The following is an 8,160-nucleotide window of genomic DNA, read 5'->3' as shown; positions in this document are numbered from 1 at the left end:
CACAATCTCCACATTTCTTCATGGACAAATGGTGTAACTAACTAAATGTGAGAACACAGCACACAGCAGTGTCTCCGTACCTGTCACTCACATTTCAGTCCCCTAGGAGGACCCAGGCATGAGCTTGCCAGCCAGAAAAAGGAAGGGAGCTGCAGGCTATTTCTCAAATTCACATTCCAAGGTCAACAACAGGAGCCTTACCTTCCCCTGCTCGCTAAACTCACACACATTCCCACATCAGCTTTTCATCACAGTATCGGGCCACCCAAAGTATTCCAAAATAGAATAGACCATCTAAATTCTAAAAAGACAAGCAAAGCCGGTGTTAATGAGATGTATAATGCCTGTTGTAGCTCTTAGGTTAGTTTTACATCAAGTTTATGGGCCTGGAGCAGTACATTTATAACGTATGATGTGTGCATGTTTACAGCACTGGCGCACCCACATATAATCAACGTGGACTAGAGATTTATGGCCAAGACTTGGAGTATAATTTCATTACTTTTAAATATTTACAGAGGCTGAAAGTTGTAACTTTCCTTTTATGGCGTAGTGTGGGATACTGTGGTCCTGTCTGTGATGTGTTTAATACTCAGTCTTCATTTAGAGAAACCCTGAGGACAGTCCTGGGCTTTTTGGGGACAAGCGGCTCTCTGAGGACCCCACAGGAGGCCCTGGGGAGGAGGAGGAGCTCTGAGCAGAAATGAACCCCAGTGGGTGGGTGGGCAGGTCTGTCTCAGGGCTCAGAGGAGACCCTTCCCTGTGACCCAGAAGCTCAAAGGAGACTCCAGGGAAGAGGCAGGACTGAGCTGAGCCTGGAAAGGCAGGTGGGGCCTTGGGAAGGGAGCAGCTGGGGGGCGGGGCTTGCCAAGAGAAACCACGTGATACTGTGGTCGATGTCCCCAAGCTCTACATCACTCAGGTTTCACGCTGTTGTTTCTCCATAAATCTTCCCCAAAGAAAGACAAAGCATAAATCCACAGAAATTGGACAATCCTTATTCTGGAGGGAGAGTCTAGGTCAATGTCTAGTTCTGGTTGCATGGTTGTAAGCAGGAGCTGTAGGTAGGCACTGGTGACATGGGTGGGACCAATACACAGCTCTCTCCAAATGATCTGAGTGATCCCATTGAAAAAGGCCCCTCCCACCTCTCAAAGGTTTCCACAGTGAGGAAAGGAGACTAAAGGCTGTATGTGTGTAAATTAGCAGCAGAGTCAGCTGCAAGTGACAGTAAACCCATTATAAATGCACCTTAGGGAAAGCATAAGATGATTTCCCTCTGTGGTAAGCAAAGCCCAGAAGTAAGTAACCAGGGCTGATGGAATAGTTTCACTTGGAAAGAGGATTCAGGCACAAACCTGTTATTCTGTCAAGCACAATGCATTGCACACCTCATAATCCAAAATGGCTGCTTGAGCTCCAGCCATCACACTCACATTCCACTTAGCAGTGAGGAGGGAGGTGCAGAAACATGTGTTCCTGTTCCCTGAAGACACTTTCTAGAAATTACACATGGCCCTTCTGTTCCTGTTCCATTGACAACACCTTAATTACACAGTCACATATATAATTGCAAGGGAGGCTGAGAAATGTAGTCATTATTTTGGGTAGCTATGTGCCAGCTGAATTCTTTCTTCTCTAAAGAGGAAAGGGAGAACAAAATTGGAGGAAAAGTCAACAGTCTCTTCCATTCTATGCATGAATGTTTGCCCTAAGTGTGCTGTGGGAATGTGTCCATGCCTGTGCTGTAAGCATTGCTGACCATCAGTTATTAAGCATCCACTCAAGAAATCCTGCTGAGAAAATGCATTAATAATAAATGCATATGGGCCATGGGTTCTATGGAAATAAATATATGTATATGAACAGATATGGGTGTAAGTGTAATTGTGTATGTTCATGCTCACATATGTATTCCCTAATTCGCTTATTTACTCAGCTAGTATTTCCTGAGCACCTACTGTGTGTCTGCGACTGTGCCACACATTTGTGATTCAGCGTGGTAACATGGCAGTCAAAGTCACCGACCTCATGAAATTTAGTCTATTGGAAGAGATGGACAAAACCCAAGTACACGAATAACCAAGTAAGATAATACCATCATGATATTTGTGTGATAAAGAAAATAAACAGTGTGGCTCTTTAGGGATCGATGGGGAGAACAGGGTGCACCCACGACAGACAGGAGGGTTGTGGAGGGTGTCCCTGAGGAGGTGACATTGAAGAAAACCCATCGGCCCAGGTACCACCAGGCATCTGTTTCCAGCTCAGTCCCCTTCTCCGAGCTCCAGGCGCTGAGCTCCAGATGCCACCAAAGTCCATTCTGCCCTAGGTCCACAAGGCCTGAGGGAAGCTCCTGTTTCTCTTGCACCACCTGCCCCTCCCTCCCCCAGGCTGCCTCACGCAGCCCGCAGCTGCACTGTGTACTGAATGCTGGAGGGGCGGGGTAAGGAGCAGGCCAGGCAGGGGGAGCAGCAGTGCAAAGGCCCTGGGGCAGGAAAGACCATCCTGTAGTGGAGGATAGAAAGGAGGCCAGGGCGCAGCCAGCCCCAGGCGACCCTGAAAGGAAGGAGCCAGGTGAACCCCAACATCATCCTGCTGACCTCCTGCTGGGACTCATCCAGCAGGGAACATATCCAGAGCCAGAAGCAAGGGAGCCTTGTGGTGTGCGCCACCCAGTCAGCCTGCAGGTCACAGAGCAGGGGGAGGTGGGGAGAGGACCCGGAGGACAAAGGGCAGTCATGTGGCACAGGCTGGGGCACTGGCATTCATTCTGAGTCAGGTGGGGAGCCATGGGGGATATCGGGCAGAGAGATAAGGCCCAACTTGCAGGTTTAAAGAGTCCTGTCATTGCCATGGGGAGAGTAAACTGCAGAGGCCCCGGGTGGAGGCATCTGCGGTAACCCAGGGAGAAGTGACAGGGGCTCTGCCTAAGTGTGGACACGGCAGGTGTGCAGAGGCGGCCTGCCTTGGGTCAGAGTGGAAAAGCCACACTGAGGGGACTCCAGGTGGCTCTCAGGTCTGCCTTGAACAGCACAGCAGAGTGACGGCCCCGTCCCTGGACAGAAGCAGCCTGAACGTCTGAGCAAATGGGGGGATCCAGGTCCTGCTGGACGGTGCGGGTGAGAGCTGGAACCAGACAAACAGCCAGACAAAAACCTAGCGGTGCCAGGGCACTGCTGTCCTCACGTTTTCTTCCCATCCATTAGGAGGAAACGTGCTGGGGCCAGAGCCGGCTTCCCGCTGAGAAATCAATGGCTCATTAGAGTTCACCTTTGCCTCCCCTCTGCCCTCAGGCTATTAAAACTGGCCAGGACAGAGCAAGACTCAGCCTACCCAGGAAGGACAGCAGGCTGGCCTGTTCCTCCTGCAAGGCCACCCCAGCCAGGGCAGCTGCTCTGTCCCCAAGACCTCCCGGCAGCCTTGCTGAGGGTCTGGCCCTGGCCTTGCAGAAAGGAGACCACATCAGCCTGGAGTGGAGCAGGCACAGCTGTCTTAAGTCCCCAGTTCAAATCCCGTCTCCACCACTCATGGGACCTGTGACGCTGGGAGTCACTTCCCCTCCCTGGGGCGCAGCCTCCCCATCTGTAAAATGAGGCTTTACCATGAGAGCATCAGTGCTCCTCTTGCAACCAGAGGCTCCACTCCAGCTGGTTTGAGCAGAGAAAGGAATGGATTAAAGGGTTGTCAGGGGCTCTGGAACTTCTGCGAGGACAGAGACGGGTGTGGGGGCTATGCAGGCAGCAGGACATAGGATCCCTGGCAGGACTGATCCCTGGGGACCCAGCATTGCTGCTGTGGCCACAGACACTGCAACCTGCACCCTGACACCCACCCAGGGGTCACAGTGCAAACTCCTTCCCACTCAGTCCAGACGGTTCAAGCCCCTTCTCTGCACAGGGGTGTCATGTGACCTGGGTCTGGCCAGTAACATCCATAGACTCTGTCTGGGCCAATGAACGTCACCCCAAGACTGTGCCAGACTCACTGGGCAAGAGCTGAGTTTCTGCTCAGGGTGCTAAGTTGGAGGATGGAAGCCTGGCCGCTGGGGACCCACCTTGCCACTACCTGAAGGGCCAGTCTGAGAACTCCCCTGACACAGAGGAAGCAGGACTGAGAGACAGAAAGGAGGCACCCTAGTGACCCTGTAAGAGCCCCTGGATGCAGCTGTGCCTGAAGCCACCTTGTGAATGGGGAACAGCAAACCAGGCATTCCTGTGTCTTTGTTCTTGGTTTTGTTGCAGTCCTTGATTTGGATTCTGCCACTTGCAGCCAAAAGATAAAAAAATAATACAAGAAAACACCTCGTACACCATAGGTCAGCGTTAATTCCAACACTCAGCTGGGGGTAGCCTAGAGGTGAGCCGTGGTGGTGAGTAGAGGAGAGAGATGAGGGCTCCATGCACTTCTCACCCACATCCTCAAGGTGCTGGGATTCCACCATCTGTGACATGAGGAGCTGGGACGGGGATCCGGGCACTGCAGGGAGGGCCCTCCATTCTCATCAGCTCCCCTACCCTCCCCTCCCAGAGGTGAGCAGACGTCCTCCCAGGGGAGCCAGGGTCCTGATGTGGAGTGTGTCCAGGGGAGCTTATGAGAGGGCAGGGAGAGGACCCAGATGTCTGCCTCCAACTGTTGTCCTGTTCTCTGTGCCAACAGCCTACCCAGGGCAGCAGCCTTGCAGAATCTTCTTCCCACTCACACCTGGAGGAAACGCCTCATGGAGATATGCGCAGAGCCTGGTATTTGGCACCAAACACACCTGAGTGCGTGATACCCTCCGTCACTCGCTGGCTGTGTGACCCCAGGCCGGTCACCTCACCCTCCCAGCCTCGGTTTCCTGGTCTGTGGAATGGGGGTAATGGTAACGTTATTACCATTAATGGTTAGATTAGGGGGGCTTAAGGGAGTCGACATGTGTGAAAGTGCATGGTACACGGCAGGTGCTTGCAATGTGCGTCCTGGTTTTCCCCACCTGCCAAGAGGCCTGGTGGGTGCAGGAATGACAACTGAGTCCACATCTGCCCTTGGTCAATTAAATAAAGTGGATCGGAGAATGAAATGCAACTCCTGGCCTGTTTTCAGGACTCAATAACCATCCATGTGGTCATCATTGCCATCGTCACCATTGTGATTGTTAGGGGTTGTGGAGACGCACGCCTGACATGCTGACTTGGGGAGATCTGGGCACTGATCAAGATCAGAAGCATGTTTACGTGAGGTGCTCATAGCCTGTGATGGTCAGGGAGAGTCTTCTGGAACAGGAAGACCTGAAGTGGCATCCAAAGTTCGTGGGGACTTGGGTGAGGTAGGGAGTGCTGAGGAACAATAGCGCTAACACATGTGCAGCTGCTGCTTATCGATGCGTTCACTGTGGGCAGCTGGCGCCTGGGTGCTTGAGGTGCCTGAGCTCATTCAATCTCCACAGCCCCAGGAAGTTGGTGCAAGTTTTGAGGCTGAGGCAGGAGAATCACTTGAACCCAGGAGGCGCAGGTTGCAGTCGGCTCAGACTGTGCCACTGCACTCCAGCCTGGGCGTCAGAGATGTCAAGAAAGCAGCTGGTGCAGACGGGTCCTATTTAGAGACCAGATGAGGCCAATCTCAGTCCACCACTCAAGTCGGGGGAAATGAACCTTTCATTATTTTCTAAAACTTCACTTAATCTTGGCAGCATTAGAGCAAGCTGGTTGAGCATAGATTCTGGATCTAGAATGCCTGGTTTGCATCCAATTCCTCCCAGCAGTGTGACCTTGGCCAAGTTTACTGGAACACACTACGCCTCCATTGAGCATGCTGTGCCTCAGTTTCCTCATCCATGTTGTGGGGATAACAGAATCTTTTCTTAGTGTGGCTGAGATTAAAAACACTTTCCCATAAAAGTGCTTAGATCAATGCCTGCAGTGACAGATCTTATTATTTCTATTTGAGTCAATATTCGGCACAGGCGGTGGAAATGTAATCTTAGACAATTTGGGATTGATGCTTCCCTTTTCTGAGTCTTTACCTGGTACCAGGTGACATCAGGGACCAACACGGTCCTCAGGCACTGCCTCCCAGAGCCAGTACTTGCTGGGACATCCATTCTTCAGCCTGGATCATGAGTGTCAGCTCAAGTGGCTGCCATGGAGGTACTCCTTGGGGCTGACTGACGGTCCTTCCTGCCAATCTCTACTACTTCAATGCCACTTGAGGCACATGTAAAACACCTCATAGATCCTGCACCAGGGGAGGGAGGTGAAGGGCAGGCACTCTGCCACCCTCAGGACCCGAATGCCAATGCAGGAGTTACAAGTGCAGATTTCTAAAGGGGTGGGCAAGTGACGTAAGTGGGTAGACGGGCTAGTGGGGCTGCAGAAGAGCCCTATGTATAAGGGTGGCCACTCCTCAGCTCTGCCAAGCAGTTGTATGAGGGAAGGCAGACCCTGTGGAGCTTACTTTTCTGTTTTTAGAGAAGCCAGAGTCTTTCATGTGAAATAACCTGTTTTTTTAAAAAATACTGGCAGAAAAATTTTCAAAGCATCATGTGAAGGCAAACATATTGGAAAGGAAGAAATAAAACTGTCCCTATTTGTATTTGACATACTCGTCTATATAGATAATTCCAGCAAATCTCAAAAACAAAAACAAAACAAACTCCTCCTAGAACCATTAGAACTAATAGTGAGATTAGCAAGGTCAACAAAGAAAAATCAATCATATTTCTGTACGATAGTCACATATAATTAGAAAAAATTAATACCACTTACAAAAGATTCCCAAAAATGAAATACTTAAGTATAAATCTAACAAACATGTACAGGATTTGTATGCATTAAACTATAAAATATTGATGAAAGAAATCAAGGAAGACCTAAATAAATGGAAATACATACCATGTCCATGGATTGTAGTAGTAAAGATGGAGGACAAAAGTACTCAAAATGTCAGTTCTCCCCAAGCTGATCTTCAGATTTAGTGCAGTGTTAATAAAAATGCCAGCAGGAATTTTTATACATACAAACTTAATTGTAAAATATACACACAAAAGCAAGGAAACTAGAATACAAAAAGAACAATAATGTCAGAAGCATCACTACCCTACTTTAAGACTAACAGTAAAGCTATAGTATCAAGACTGTGGTATTGATGAAGGAATTCACACACAAAACAAAGAGCCCAGAAACAAACCTACACAAATATGGGCAGTTGACTTTTAACAAAGGAGCAAAAAAAGTAAATCAATGGAGAACAGGTAGTATATTCAACAAATGGTGTTTGAACAACTGGTCATCCATATGCGAAAAACAAAAACAAAACTGAACCTCAACCTGTATCTCACACCTGATGCAAAAATTAACTCAAAATGTATCGTAGATCTAAATGTACAACGCAAAACTATAAAACTCCCGCACCTCCAGTGGAAAGTGGCTTAGAATAAGAAAGTTAAATCGGGCATGGAGGACGGGGATGATGAGTTTCCCACTCACCTGAGTATGAGGACCAGAGTCAGTCCACAGTCTGACTAATGCTCATAGTTGCAGGCTTGGGATGTCCCTGAGGGAGGGAACAGGGCCCCTTCCCTCCCTGCATCCCCAGCACCCATGGGTGGACGTAAACTGCCTCTGTGTGGCCTCTGCCAGGTAGGGGGTCAGGAGGTTGCATCCTTCTCTGGCACTGGGAGCTGGAACAGACTCCTGCCCCCTCCCCCTGCCCCCCCTAGTCTGGGGCCCAACAGCTGCTGGGTAATTCCTCAGCCCCCAGCATGTGTCTGCCCAGATTCCATAATCCCCAGACCTCCTCGAGTGTCAGTTGTGCCTGATCAGAGAAGGAGGGAGGAGGAGGGGTGGAGTGAGACAGAGGAGGAGACAAGGGAAAAGGAAATACTTGGCATCCCTGGGAGATCCGCCCCTGTAGCAGCTGTGAGGGCCCACGGTGCACCCAGAGGGGCCTCCCCAGGCTCGGCTTCCACCACCAAATCCACAGCTATTTATGGAGGGCCCACCACAGGAGTCAAAACTGGACATCCCAGACTCAAATGCAGCCCACGGGCGTGTGCAAGGCCAGGCATGTTCCACACACCCAACACTCAGTAACTCAGGACAGACACCAGCAACGCCCCGTGGGTGCTCGCTGTGTAAATGCCTGCCCTGGGCATGTGCCCTGTGGCTATGCCCGGTGGTC

This window comes from Macaca thibetana, chromosome 10, assembly GCF_024542745.1.
Source record: "Macaca thibetana thibetana isolate TM-01 chromosome 10, ASM2454274v1, whole genome shotgun sequence".
Classification (NCBI taxonomy): Eukaryota; Metazoa; Chordata; class Mammalia; order Primates; family Cercopithecidae; genus Macaca; species Macaca thibetana.
This window is presented reverse-complemented; position numbering follows the sequence as displayed.